The following is a 15280-nucleotide window of genomic DNA, read 5'->3' on the forward strand; positions in this document are numbered from 1 at the left end:
CCGGCTTTGTTTAATTCACAGTCACCTCACAGCCCTGGAGGGCCATCTCAGATCCCAGCTCCATCCTGCACCTGAATCACAAACCTCTCTTTGACCGAAACAAAGGCTTCTTCCTGCATCTGATTCTTTTTCTCAAACCACCCACCGTGCTAAGTAAGCATTGCACCAGACAGAGCCACAAACCCAGAACAACACAACATCATGGCTATGCCATTCAGCCACGTTTAGTCTCCAGCCATGTTATTTTAGGGTGTGGGGCACACTAACAGGTCCATGTTACATCAATGAAAGATGACACCGGCTGTTTGGCTGTGAGTAACACCCTGGCTGATGGTGCTTAGTGCTGGTGTGTACGGTGGCTCAATTTGCCCCTAGGTTTTGTGGGTGTGGCTCTAGGAAATGTTGAAAGGATCAATGTGTCAGGCAAGCAAAACCACATTGCCAAATATGTGCACCCCAAATTTATAGTGCATCAGCATGCCAGCTAAAGGGGGCACTGTAACCTCTTCTGGCTGCAGGAGAGTCCAAATCTGTCACCAGAGGAGGTCCCATCCGTCTCTGCTTTGGGTCTGGAGAACAGCAGAGGCTCTGTCCTGTCCTGGACCTGATCATGAGACACACAGGATGAGATGCTAAAAGATATTTGAAGAAAACACACAAGGCATGTACTATAGAAAGAGAGTAGACACGTTTCATGTGCCTGACGACAAAGGAGCGACCAAACAAATGTGGATCCACCACCCTGATGGAAGGCCATGTAGCCATTAAAAGGACAAGAGAGTGGGCTCCACCACTTGAGGATGTCTGCATGAGTCTGAATCGGCCTAAAGTCAGACAAAGGAAGGAAGGAGGCACAGCTGGGGGGGGGGGGTACAGCCCAGGGAAAGCTGGGTTCCGACTAAGCCCAGCCATAAACTAGCCGTGACTATCCCATTTGTAAAAGGTGACCCTGGTGTCAGAACTGACCACAATGTGTTTAGAAATAAATTTCTTTGGATTTTTTTTGGGGGGTGGAGGGGGGGGTAAATCCATATGAGGAAAAAAAAAAAAAAACCAAACAAACCAGACTTACGCTATGAACACTTCCATTTGAAAAAGAAAGAGAAATCCAGACATGGAATGCACTTCTTCATCCCAGAGCTCAGGAGGCAGAGGCAGAAGATCTCTGTGAGTTCGAGACCAGCCTGAGCCTGGTATACATAGTAAGGCCCCCATCTCAAAAGAATTTTAAAAAAGAGAGAGAGAGAGAGAGAGAGAGAGAGAGAGAGAGAGAGAGAGAGAGAGAAACAGGAAAGAAGGGAGGGGGGGGAGACAGTGTCACTGTGTGTGGTTTTGAGAGAGGAAGAGAAAGACTGTATTATTGAAATGGAAGGACTGTCTGGCAGCAGGTAGTGCCCCGCCCCATTCTATGCCCAGTGTCCAGAGCCTGTGATTTCATTGTGTTACATGCCAGGGGGAAGTAAAGGTTACATCCGGAAGTAGGGATGATGCAGGGCCAGGTGAGTGTCCAATGAAGGTAGAGTGGTCCCTCAAAGATGAAGAGGGAGGTGTAAGAGCCAGAGTGGCATGCTGGGATACAAGAAGGGCTGGGCTGTGGCTGGCCTTGAAGCAGAGGAAGGAAGCCAGAGGCCCAAGGCCACAGACAGCCTTGAAAAAGCAAGGAACCAAAATGAAGTCTGTGCCACAACATGCCTGAACCCCAGCGTTTGAGAGCCGAGGCAGGAGAGTTTCCATCCAATTCAAGGGTGGCCTGATCTGTAAGTTCTAGGACAGCCAGGACAGTGAGACCTTGTCCCACACAGAAAGGAACGAGGTGCACAGACCCGCAATCCCAGCACTAGGGAAGGGAAGGTGGGGCGGGAGGCCAGAAGCTGCAGGACAGGGGACTAGAGAGATGTCTCTGTGGTTAAGAGCACCTGGTGTTCTCTGACAGAGGACCCAGGGTCAGCTCGCAGCATCTATGTGGTGCCTCACAACCGTCTATAACTCCAGCCGTCGGGGATCTGATGCGCTCTTCTGGCCTCTTCAGGCAGCAGGCACGCATGTGACGCACAGACACACATGCAGGCAAAGCTCCGACGACACTGAAGAGAACCAGCGCGGTCACTGTAACCCAGAGAGACCCACAGAGGCAAAGAAAGGCGTCTGTGTAAGCCACGGAATTTGTACTGATGTGTGGCCAAGAGGTTAGGAAATGAGTTTAGAGCTACCGGAAATTGTTAGGGGGTATTCAGTCCAGGAAGTTGGCTCTGGAGAAGTCCAGATGGGGATCAGGGGAGGAATTCTTGGAATTCAGTAAGCCTCCTGCCCTTTGGCATGGACTGATTTTTTTTTTTTCTTTTTTAAGACAATGTCTCACCATGCAGTCTGGCATATGCCACCACACCCAGCTTTTCATTTTTTTTTAAATATTTATATGTGAATTCTTATAATAAAGGTTTAAAAATAAAACATAAGCAGGGCATGGTGGCGCACACCTTTAATCCCAGCACTCGGGAGGCAGAGGCAGTCAGATTTCCGAATTCGAGGCCAGCCTGGTCTACAAAGTGAGTTCCAAGACACTTTGAGTTCCAGGACAGCCAGGGATACACAGAAAAACCCTGTCTCAACCCTCCCCCTCCAAAAAACACAAAAAACCATAAAATAGACTGGAGATGTAACTGGTAGAATGTTTGCTTGCCTTGAGTGGAGCCCTTGATTTGGTCCACAGAAACACATAAACTGGGCACACTGGCACATGGAGGCAGGACAATCAGAGTTCAAACCATCCACTACACGGTGAGTTTGGGAGCTACATGAAACCTGAGGGTGGGGGGATTGAGGGAGGGAGACAGAAACAGAGACAGACAGACAGACAGACAGACAGGCAGGCGGGCAGACAGACAGGGAATATGGATTTATCCTCCTCCTTGCTTTTTAGCCTCTGTTCCCAGGGAAGCATCCTGGAAGCCTGGCTAGTGAGCCTCCTCTCCTTCAGTTTCCTTGCCACACCCCCTTCGGTTCTCCTGGGAAAGAAACACATCTAGAGATCTAATATAAACATGAGAGATACAGGGCTGGTGAGATGGCTCAGTGGGTAAGAGCACCCGACTGCTCTTCCGAAGGTCCGGAGTTCAAATCCCAGCAACCACATGGTGGCTCATAACCATCCATAACAAAATCGGACGCCCTCTTCTGGAGTGTCTGAAGACAGCTACAGTGTACTTACATATAATAAATAAATAAATCTTTAAAAAAAAAAAAAAACTTGAGAGATACAAGCAGCAAACTGCTGTGTGAGTGTGTGTGCATGTGTGTGCGCGTGTGTGTGCTTGAGCGCAGGCTCGCATGCAGGCTGGCTCCCCCTGCCTCGATCTCAACATGCCCAGCTAAAACTGTCCCATTAGGAAGTCGGTTCCTAGCTGCTCATTCCCTCTCTACCAAGGGTGAGGGTGAGCTATGCAGAGGCAGAGCTGCTCCTCTGCCTGCCCTGCAGAACCGCTTTCCTGTTGATGTTCTAACATCAGGTTGTATACCCAAAGGTTCCACAGAGCCCAGCTGCACAATTGTTCCCTAGGTTCTTTTTTTTTTTTTTTAAGATTTATTTATTTATTATATGTAAGTACACTGTAGCTGTCTTCAGACACTCCAGAAGAGGGCGCCAGATCTCGTTACGGGTGGTTGTGAGCCACCATGTGGTTGCTGGGATTTGAACTCAGGACCTTCGGAAGAGCAGTCGGGTGCTCTTACCCACTGAGCCATCTCACCAGCCCCCCTAGGTTCTTCTATGGCTCACCAGCAAGGAGTAGGGTTGGCAAGGAGGAGTGGGTGGGGGAAGAATGCACCCCAAAGGGGAAGAATCCCCCCTATGCCTGTTAACGGTCCCAGCCAGGTCCAGCACTACGTTCAGTAGCTGGCAGAAGAGGGTGGATTCTGTCTTCATCTGGAGATTTATTTCTTAACTTCCCTCATACCTGTGGGGAACAGTGATAATTCTCAGCTTAAGCCAGCAGTCTCCAGAGTTCTACCAGCCTCTCATCACAAGGCTTTGACCTCCCAGGGCACCACATGTGCACCAGCTGGTTCACCAGAGCCCAGGGGCTTGCAGGAAATGCAAGTAAGTCTATGAGATGGCTCAGTGGGTAAAGGCACTTGCCACCAAGGCTGATGACCTGAGTTCGATCTCAGGGACCTACGTGGTGGAAGCAGAGAACCAGTTCCTGCAGGTTATCCTCTGGCTTCCACAAGCACCTCGTGTCATTAATGTGTGCCAGTAAAATGTAATTTAATAAAAAAAAAAAAAAAAAGATGGGGCACAGATATGGCTCTAAATTGGCTCGTTCCCTCTGTGTAGTTTGCAAAGGCCTCTCCGTGCTCTGGTAGAGGGCAGCACAGATGTCAAGAGGAGGAACACTAGGTTCAAGGAAGGTGAAGGATCTCTGCTCCAGGCCACGCCCTCCAGAGTTAGTGGCCTCAAGAATGCTGACAAAGCTGGAAGCGGTTTCTGTTAACTGAATGCCTGGCCCTGAGCCTAATGCCTTCTGGGAATCTACCATTCATGATGGTCCTATCCCAGAGACAGTATTATCCCCATTTTACAGATGAACTTGGAACCTGAAGGTGGTAGAGGTTGGGTTAGTCACTTCCCCCACAGAGCCCAACGGCATGAGATTCCTCCTGCAGCTGGTGGGGAGACCTTGCCTATCTGGGTTCCTTCATCCCCAGCTCTCATAACCATGATTGCTGAGTGTGAAGAATGCTCATTGGCTGAGTCTGCCTCCATGGAGACCTTGTGTTACCCCTCTAGACCCTTCCTGCTTGCCTCTCTCCTAACTGCTGGCACCTCTCCAGCCAGCCTACGTGAGCATCTTCCCTGGGAGTTTGGGGTAACAGAGACTGGGGAAGTTAGTCCACTACTTCATTTATTCCACGTTCCCAATCCCTAGGGTTTGTGTTTTGTCCCTGTGTATGTGACCCTGTGTCACCATAAACAATACCCAGGAGATGACACATCAAAAGGAAAGGTTGGCTTTGGCTTGGGGATTTAGAGGTTCCGGTGCATGAAGCCATTGTTTTAGGTCACTCCTGGAGGTGAAAATGGCCAGGAGCATGTGGCAGAGTAAAACTGTTCACCTCAAGGCCAGGTAAGGAAGGCGAGGGACCAGTGTCCCTTCCAGGGAATACATTCAAAGAGCCCCAGGCTGCCTCCCAAAGGTTTCACCACTTCCTGATAGTGCCATTCTGAGGGCCAAGGCCTTAACACATGGACCTCTGTAAGACATTTGAGGTCTTTCTACAGCAGTCCCCAGGGGCCCCCCTGCCACTATTTCCTTTACTGTACCAGACGTGGTCTTCTGGAAAGAGGGCCTTGGCAAGCTCGCCATCTGCTTCCTCTCCCAAGTTGTTGCTGGGGTTCAGGTTCTCTCTCTGGGTCCCCTGAGCCCTGACAGTCACAGAGAGACCTACAAGGGTGAAGGGCAGGCACTGTGTGGCCAGACATGGCTGCAGGCCCCTCATTTCTGTCTTCCCTTGCTGCTCAGATAAATCATTCTGACCAAAAGCCACTGGGAAGGGAGGGGTTTATTCGGTTTACACACCAGGTCAGGAACTCAGGGCAGGAACCTGAAAGCAGGAACTGAAACAGAGGCCATGGAGGAGCGCTGCTTACTGGCTTGCTCATCTTGCGTTCTTACACAACCCAGGACTATCTGCCAGGTGTGACACCACACAGGGGCTGGGGCCTCCCCCACCAATCATTAACACCCCCCCCCCCAGAAAATGTCCCCGAAGACTTGCCCACAGGCCAGTCTGATGGAGGGGATTCTTTATGTGAAGTTCCCTCTTTTCAGGGGACTGTAGTCTGTGCCAGAGTTGACAAAAAATAAAAAAATAAACCAGCACAATTTCTAAGGCGGGAAATGCTAAATTCTAACGCAAGATGTTCAGAAGGTTGGACCCCACAGTGTGAGCAGGCTTTGGAGGTGGCTGAGAGCCAGGGAAACTTCCACACCCTCCATCCCCAACCCCCCACCCCCACCCCCACCCCCAGAAACAGCAGTGTTTCTGGGGACCTGCAGGCAGGAACGGATGCAAAACAGAGAACAGGGTCACAGGCTCCTGAGGATGGCTTTGTGTGAATAATCCTATTTAAGTCTCCTCCAAACTGAAGCCCACTGTTATGATCCCCAAACACCAAAGACCAAAAGCAAACAAACAAACAACAACAACAACAACAAAAACACATCACAGTGGCTCACCCAAGGACACATGGCTAAGACAGCTAAATAGGACAAAACCTCCCAGCCCTCTAGGGCCTGTGTCTGTGTCTTGCCCCTGGAGCAAGGTTGGACCCTCCCCCCATTCCCTCAGGCACACAAAGCCCAAGGCTCTCAGGACAAGACACCCTGGGTTCACAGCAATCAGCGAGAGGATAGCGTCTCCACACCGGATGAGTGTGGAGCTTAGCCTAGCCCCACAAATGTAGCCCTTCTCCATCCCTCCCCACCCTCTTCTCCCTCCTTCCCTTTCTCCTCCCCTCCCGCTGATTCCTGTGTCCTTCCCACTGCTGCTGTTTAAGACCTAAAAACACAGGGACTTCACAAGTCGTGGATCAGTGATGCTCAAACCCCCGGTCCCCAGCCTGGCATCTACGTCCAGGTACCCTTGGCTTAGCTCTAGACCTGGGTTTCAGGCCCAGTGAGACCCTCCTTCCTCCTAAGCTGTGCCCACCCTGCCCGCTGACCACGGCACAAACTGAGCATTGGCCAGTATCAGAGCGCCACCTAGTGCATCTGGCAGGCAACTCCAGCTCAGAACCCAGCCTGCACATTGTCTCCGCGAATGGGTTGCTGCTACTCAGGGCGGAAGGGCGGAAGAGGAAGAGCTACTAGACTGGGACACATCTTTACAAAGGACCCTAATCCAGACTTCTCGCATGACATTGAGATGACAGTGCTCCTTCAGTCACGGAGCCCCCAAGATGCAGTGAGCAACTCTTTCCGTTTAAAAGCTTTATTCTGGAGTGGGTGAAACGGCTTAGTGTGGAAAGGCACTTGTCACCAAGCCTGGTGACCTGAGTCTCATTCCTGGAACTGAGATGGTGAAAGGAGAGAACCGACTTGCAGGAGTTGACCTCTGACCTCCACACACAAATAAATAAAGGCAATTAGTGTGTTGTGTACCTGTCCCACCCTCCTGCATACACAAATAAATAAATGTACTTTTTTTTTAAAATAAATACATTTCTTTCCTCGATTTTCTCAGTCACAATGTATCCCTGACAAAAGCCCCAGCTTTATCACTGACTGAGGCTTAAGACGAGTTTTCTGATTTCTGATCAACAGTGTGTTGTTTTGTTTGTTGGTGGAAAAATAAATTTCCAGCTGGCCCATATTTTGGCAACCCCCTTTGGCAAGTCTTTATCTTAACAAGAGACTCAAATAACGAACATGGGTGTTGTCTCTCAGTCATTCTGACAATGTCTACTGAGCAATGAGACCAGACAGTAAGGCCAAGCAGATCTGAGTTTGAAGCCTGACTCCATGTCCAGTGTGTGACTTTGACAAACTCACTCAGTACTTGTGAGCCTCATCATTCTCATCTGTAAAATGGGGCTGCAATGAGAGTCTCGGAAGATAAGGGATGTGATGTTGTATACTCCACCACTGAGCTGGAACATGTCAGCCACTGATCAGAACACCAGTAATTGCCAGTCTGATCCTTCTTTCTCCCTAGGGGCCTCCTTGCCCAGTCGTTTCCCCCACACACACACCTGGGTGACCACCACTGTCAGAGTTCCTGTGGTAGTATGTTCTCCATCTCTATCTTCTGCAGGTATTTAATTCCCTCTCCCTCACCCCACCCCTGACCTCTGTAGCTCCACTTTTCCTCTCTGGAAACCCTGACCAACAATGAGCCCACAGCAGGATTTGTTTCTCTTAGGACAGTCGATACAGAGGGCCCAGGTTTCAAGTTCCATCAAGGTCCTTTTCACTTGGCTTGGCGTGCTGTGTGCCTGTAATATCAGCATTTGGGAAACCACGGAAAGAGAATCTCGAGTTCGAGGCCATCCCCAGCTACACAGCAAGACCCTGTCTCTAAAGGAAAGAAGCCATGGCTGGAAACATAGTTCAGTTGGTAGATGGCTTGCCTAGTGCACATAACATCCTGGGCTCTAACTTAGCACCACATAAAACAGACACCCTGCAGAATGGGTTCCCAGGTTCCCAGGCCTAGCACATCTTTACTAGTCATGATGGTATTTCCTATTATCCAGCTCTCCAAAGGCAGAAGTGGGAAGATCAGAAGTTCAAGGCCATCCTCAGCTATGTGACATGTTCAAAGCTAGCCTTAGCTACATAAGACCCCGTCTCAAGGGGGAGAAATAAAGCTGTAAGGTCATATAATTCCCATATTTAACTTGGACCACATAATGTGTCCTATTTATTGTTTGGGGCTGGGGATATAGCTCAGTTAATAGAGTGTCTACTTAGCACACATCCTTAGCCATATGGAAAGTTTGGGGCTATCCTGGGCTACATGAAACCCTGTCTCAAAAAAAGCAGGTGGGGGGAACCGGTGAGATGATTGAGCAGGTGGCAGAGCTTGCCACTAAAGCCCAGTGACCTGAGTTCCATCTCCAGGACCCACATCGTGGAAGAGACAACTGACTCCCAAAAGTTGTTCCTTCCACATGCACACCATAGCATGTTGTCATATACATACACAGAAAAACTGTGTGTGTGTGTGTGTGTGTGTGTGTGTGTGTGTGTGTGAGTAAAAGCCTCTGCATTTTGTCTGTTGGCATCTTAGTCTTCTCATTTGGGAAATAGTATTGAAGTCCCAACTCACACAGTTGGCACAAGGAATAGAGAGAGTCCTCTTGCAAAGAACATGGCAGCTTTTGAGGGAGGCCTGGCTGGTGCTGTGTAGCACACTGGAGGCACATGGGATGGGAGGTAGCATCTCACCTTGGCAACTTCCACACAGATGTTGGCTAGGAGGCAAAGGTAAGACAGGTGATGCTTTGCGCTGCTGAAATGAAAGCCCAGGCAGGATCCTGGTCCACATCCCACCAAAGGATGCAGGATGCCCCCGGCTGGAGGTAAGAAGGCAGAAGGAACTGCTTTTGCCCCAGGTGGGGATGGGAAGCGGGCCAAGTAGGGTAGGGGGTGGTGGTGAAGGACGAACAGCCTCTTTATTAACATAATTATTTTATTTGCTGAAAAGTAATCATCCTGAGTGAGGTCAATGTGGCTGGCACAGGACCGGCCCTGCAGGCGGCTGGTCCATGTTACCATGGCAACGGAGCCGGCCCACTTCCAGCAGCTGTGAAGGTTTGAAACTCCAGAGGAAGGAGACCCTCAGATCCTTCAGATCCCAAGAGAAGGCTAGAAGAGACATTGGGAGTTTAGAACCCTCTCCCAGCCTTCAAGATGTAGAACAAGAGTCCGGGGAGAAAATGGTCTAACCCCAAGTCACAGGGGTTCTAGAGGAGAGGGGTCTCAGTAACATTCATCTCGTTCCATCCCACGGAGCCCTGGGAAGAAGGGGTTAAGCACCTGCTTACAGAAAGCTGCCGCTCAGGGGAGGCCAGGGGCCCCTGCCACTTAGGCAGGGTACCCTAAGGTTTGGGACATGGGGTCTGAGGCCCGAGGCATCATTTTCAGTTGACTTCAGTGTGGCAATGACAAGGATTAGACCAGGATCTTGAATGACTAGAAAGGCTGTGATGGAAGAATAGGCACTTACATGAAAGTCAGAAAGACCTAGATTCAAATTTCAGCTCTCTGCCTTCAGGCCACGTCTCCTTCAGCAATTTGCGCTGAGTCTCTCTTTAACCAGTCCTCTCTGCATATCTGACATACCGTCAGCCAGCCTCTGTGGGGTACAGCTGTGACTAAGACATTTCCCCATCCGGACGGTGAGCCAAATCAACCCTGTCCTGGGGACACCTCAATATGACCATCAAAAGCTCCTTCGGTCATTTCCACGCGCATCTCACAGGGGATCTGCTCTGGTGAAATATGCCTTGTCTCCAAATCCTCTAGCTTTGAAATCCAGTAGTGAGGGCCTCAGGCTGGATGGAGGTCCAGGGGGCAGCCCAGCAAAGCGACAGCCCAGCAAAGGCAGGCTAAGGATGGCTTCTGGGCTCGAACTTTGTTTGTGTCTACGGAGTCTACCGCCCTCTAGCGGCGAAGTCTGACATCACACGAGGCCGTTACAAAATCCTTGACGGGTCAGGCACCACCCGGGGTTGACAATCAGGTAAGTAAGGGGTCAGGAGGTGCTGAGTGGAGCTAAGACTTCCCGATGTGGATGTGGAGGTGGGCGTGGGAGGGAAATGCACAGTATGGGTGGAAAACCCACGTGACTTCTCAGGAGCTGGAGACAGGAGGATCAGGAGCTACATGAGATCCTGTCTCAAGCTGGGGGGGGGGGAACCCTACGTGGGGCTGGAGAGATGACTTAGCCGTTAGGAGCACTGGTCCTTAACCAGGTTCAGTTGGCTGGGGTTCAGTTCCCACATTAAGCAGTTTACAACCATCTATAACCCTAGCGTCAGGCCCATTAGCTACACAGACGTACGTGCAGGCAAGACACTTAGACATCTTTAATTTTTTTTTAAAAAAAAGTAAAGATATGCAAATCATCTTGGAAAGTGGAGGGCGGGAGGGCACCGAGCTGGAGGAAGGAGCTGAGGGCCCCCCATGACCTCTCAGCCCTTCTCCTGAGGTTCTGGTGACCCTGGATGAGACACAATGGCTTCGTTCGTCAAAAATCAAAACCAGATCTTGACTCAATTAAGAATAGCCCCCAGAGGGCTGGAGAGGTGGCTTGTGGCTTTTCCAGGAGACCATTCGCACCAACCACATGGTTCATAAGCCTCTGTAACTCCGGTTCTGGGGGATTCAAACCCCTCTTCTGCCCGTGGCCGCACATAGTGTACATTCATAAATGGGGGCAGAACACCCACACCTGGAAAAATAAAGTAAGCAAAATCTTGAAAAACCTAAATAGCTCCAGGCCTGATGAGGCATTTCGGGAGGCGAAGGCACACGTTGCCAGGCCTCACACTCTAAGCTCAGCCTCCAGGACCCACGTGGTGGAAGGAGAGAACGCCTTCATTTGTCCTCAAACTTCCACTTGCACAGTGTGGTGCATGAGACATCCCCCAAATAATAGACAAATAAATGTAATTTAAAAAAAAAAAATAATCGGGCTGGTGAGATGGCTCAGTGGGTAAGACCACTGGGTGCTCTTCCGAAGGTCCTGAGTTCAAATCCCAGCAACCACATGGTGGCTCACAACCATCCCATAATGAGATCTGACACTCTTCAGGTGTGTCTGAAGTCAGCAACAGTGTAGTTACATATAATAATAAATAAATCTTTTTTTAAAAAAAATCGGGCTGGTGAGATGGCTCAGTGGGTAAGAGCACCCAACTGCTCTTCTGAAGGTCCAGAGTTCAAATCCCAGCAACCACATGGTGGCTCACAGCCATCTGTAATGAGATCTGACGCCCTCTTCTGGAGTGTCTGAAAACAGCTACAGTGTACTTACATATAGTAAATAAATAAATCTTTAAAAAAAAAAAAAATCACCCTTGACCCCAAAGTTCTTCAGAACCAAAGCAGAAAGAGAAACTAAAACTGTCAAGAAGCCATCCTTCCCCTCTCAGGACGCCAAGTCCTCCTCCAACACCCCTCCTGGCAGGTACAGCAGCCTCTAGGCCTCCTGTGACAGGCTCACACAGAAGTCCTGTTTCGAGGCACCTGGTACATGGAAGACACAAAGACTAACTTCCCCACGCTCACAAGTCTCAGGGGTGGCTGCCAGCTTCTGCTTGGCCCGTGCCAGGTGGCATCACAGAGTCAGGAGGTAGCAGCAGGGACTGCTCAGGACCCCCTCACGGAGCTGACGGACACATCCCTCTTCCTCAGAGGGTGCCTCGGGGACCCTGGCAGTCGAGAGCACACCGAAGGAAAGGGTAGGTGGTGGAAGAGAGGGTTCGTGGGAATTAGTCACACAGAGACCCCTGAAAGGTGGGGAGGCTCTTGAAGGGAGACCAAAGCAGCGGGGCTGAGAGAGCTAATAGGCCTGGGAAGAAATGGAGGGAGACAGAGCAAGGAAGAGGTAGTTTTGGCTCCACATCTGGGCTCACCAGCAGCTCGTCAGTTGGCAGTCGTGCTTCAGCTAAGCAGGCAGCTCAGCTCCCGTCTAAACTTTAATCAACGCCTCACGAACCAGACTCCAGCCAGCCATGTCCTGAAGTGGGGAGAGAGAGAGGTGTTGGAGCCAAGAAGCTGTGTGTGGATTCTATAGCAGGTCAGGTGGGAGCCACTGAGTGTCCCTTCCTGCACAGATGAGATGAGAGAACACGTGGGCTGAGCTACATCTGTAAGAGAGGACTCAGCGAGCCCCTAAGACTCGGCTTTGCGTCCCTCCTCCTTCAGTTCCAACAAAACTCAAGTGAGACATTGAACTTGCCAACCACACCAGGCGTGGTGGTACATACCTGTAATCCCAGCTCATGGGAGGCAGAGATGGGAGGATCGGGAATTTGAGGTTAGCCTCAGCTACATAGGAGGTTTGAAGTACGTGAGATCCCATCTAAAAAAAGAGGCAAAAAAGAAAAGAACGAGGAAAAAGAAAAGAGGAGGACGACAAGGGGAAGGAAGAGGAGGAAGAGGAGAAGGAAGAAGAGGAGGAAGAGGAAGAAGAGGAGGAGGAGGAGGAGGAGGGAGAAAAGAAAAAGAAAAGAATTCACTAATCGATTGAGGTGTGAGGAGAGGATAGCTCAAGGTGTTCATTCACCTGATCCTCACCTGGAAAGGTAGGTCTCAGCAAAGAAACACCAGCACCCTGATTTTCCCCTTAGACCAGGGTGGCCCAAGGGATGCGAATGGTATGGATCACATCACCACACCAACTGGTCTAGATGAGAATGAAAGAAGGAAGCTGCAACCAGTATCATCTGCCCCATATAACTTATTAACATCCAGGCGAGATTAATCAAGCCCAGAAACCTCGAGCAGACCCCTAATTAGTTGCTGCTGATAACTATATTTGTCATGCTCTCCAATTATTCCACTGTAAATTTCAGAGTTTAATTGCACCTTCTTCTTCATTGAAGTGTCACTATTTGCACACGCTCCCCTAATTCTTTAGCAAATTTGACAAAATTCAGCATTAAATATAGATTATCTTTAGATTTCCATAATTAACACAACTAAACTGACTCAGGCCTAAATATTTCTCCCAGCACCATAAATCTGGCCTGTCCCTGGCACCCAGAGAGCCGCCTCCAGCTCCTGGGCAGAAGCTGTAGGGAGAACATACATGCACATCCATGAACTTGTATGACACCCCTGTGCAAGGATGGGACAGGAGGTGGGGCAGGTTACATTCAGAGCACATCCCTGCAGACACACCCCTAAGCAGGAGGCCCTGTCAAGTGGCTACAGTGGAGCCTGCTTACAAACACCAGGAGATGCAGGTAGCAGCGGCCGGATGCGGGAGCTAAGATGGGTGAGTTAAGGTGTAGTGAGCTTCCCATCACTGGGGGAGTGAAAGGACTCAGTTCATCACTTGAGTATGATATTGCACAGGCTGACTATATGAAGGGTGGGCTTATCACCTCTGGTCCCTTCTATCATTCTCTAAGGAAAAATGTCTTTAAGAGTCCAGCCAGTGGAGTGAGCAGGATCATGGCTGACTGCCTAGGGCGACCTGGGCTGGAAGAGGAGAGACATGAGGATGCTGGCACCTTTAGGGCCTGCCAGGGGCCGCCTGTGGTAGAATGGAGGATGCCTGGGCATGAGAACCGGTGGACTGTAGTTCAGGCGCTGCTTCCGCCACCCGCCAGCCACACGGCTTCCGGCAAGTTCTTTAATGTCCCTGACTCCCATTTGCTTCACTTGATCAAGGCGCTATAATGACCTAGAGGCTCAGTCACTGAGGCTTGAAAAAGGCTGGCCTTCCCACGGCCTTCTGAAGAACTGTCCGGTTCTCAGTAAACTATAGTGATCAGAATTAACCCACTGACATCACCTCTCCCTCAAAGCCAGGGAAATAGTGGCTGCTGCACATCCTGGTACTCTGGGACTGCTCCCTACACCCCTCGTCTTTTTCTGGGGACCAGGAGTTCAGACTCCCACGTTCTGAACCCATTTGAGCCACTGCAGACACTCATGCCAGCTCAGGTCTCTCCCTGAACATAGAAAGATGGCAGCTTGACACCCTCCCTCCTAATCCCCAGGCCCTCCCAGCTCTGCCATCAGAGATGGCCCTGCCCGACCTGGAGAGACATCCAGTTTCAGTGAGGCCACTGATTTTTCTCCCGGATTTGCTGAGTCTATTCTGAGGTCCCTTTGCCTTTGCTCCCCACCCACCTCAGTCCTTCAACTACCAGCAGAGCATCTAAAGGGGGCAGGCATACATGGAATATGGCTAAGTCTGCAGCAAACCCCAGTGATATGTGACCCTGGGCCCCTGGGTCCATCCCACGTCAAGCCTGGGGGAAAAGCTTGATGTGGGATGGACCCAACCCTTTGGCCGTCCCTCCAAGGCCAAGGGCTAGGTGAGGCTACCCCACGCTCTTCTACCCACCCATGCCCTTATGTGTCATCTTGGAAATGGTACACACGATAGACTTTGGGGGGCATTAGAGTTGGGATTTGGGGAGCTGAGGTAGGGAAGGCTTAAATACTTTCTCTGCTCCTATCATGCATTACAAGGTCCAGGTAGGTGCATTTAGCATTGGCCAGTGTAGACTTAGAGGAGCCGAGATTGTAACACGCAGTAGGTGCTCAGTAAGTACTTGTTAGCATGAGCTAAGCCTTGAGCTTCTGTCCGCAGAAGCGCTCTGTCTGCACTCTCACCTGGTAGGGCCTTTAAGAAGTCCCTCTGCTAAGTCCCTGCAGGGGGGAGGGAACCCCACTTCCATCCCCCATGGCCCCCAGCTCCTAGCCACACTCTACCCCAGCCCCAATACTGGTTCTTTCCATCAATACTGGCCTGGGACAACCACACTTGGATGACCACCCAGATCAATAACCAGCGGCTGCTATTGATCAGCCCCTGGGGTAACGAGAGCCAGGGGAGAAAATAAAAGAAACAAGGGATAGGCAGAGAGTGCGGCCATGGGCCCAGAGAGAGGGCAGCCCCAGGGAGCCAGGGCAGGCAGACAGGATGAGATCACCAGAAACCAGAGGCAGGGTGAGAAGCTGGCCAATGAATAGAGGGCCTTTGAGGAAGACAAGAAGAAGAGGAGGAGAAGGAGGTGGAGGTGGAGGAGGAA

Source organism: Mus pahari, chromosome 14 (assembly GCF_900095145.1).
Source record: "Mus pahari chromosome 14, PAHARI_EIJ_v1.1, whole genome shotgun sequence".
NCBI lineage: Eukaryota > Metazoa > Chordata > Mammalia > Rodentia > Muridae > Mus > Mus pahari.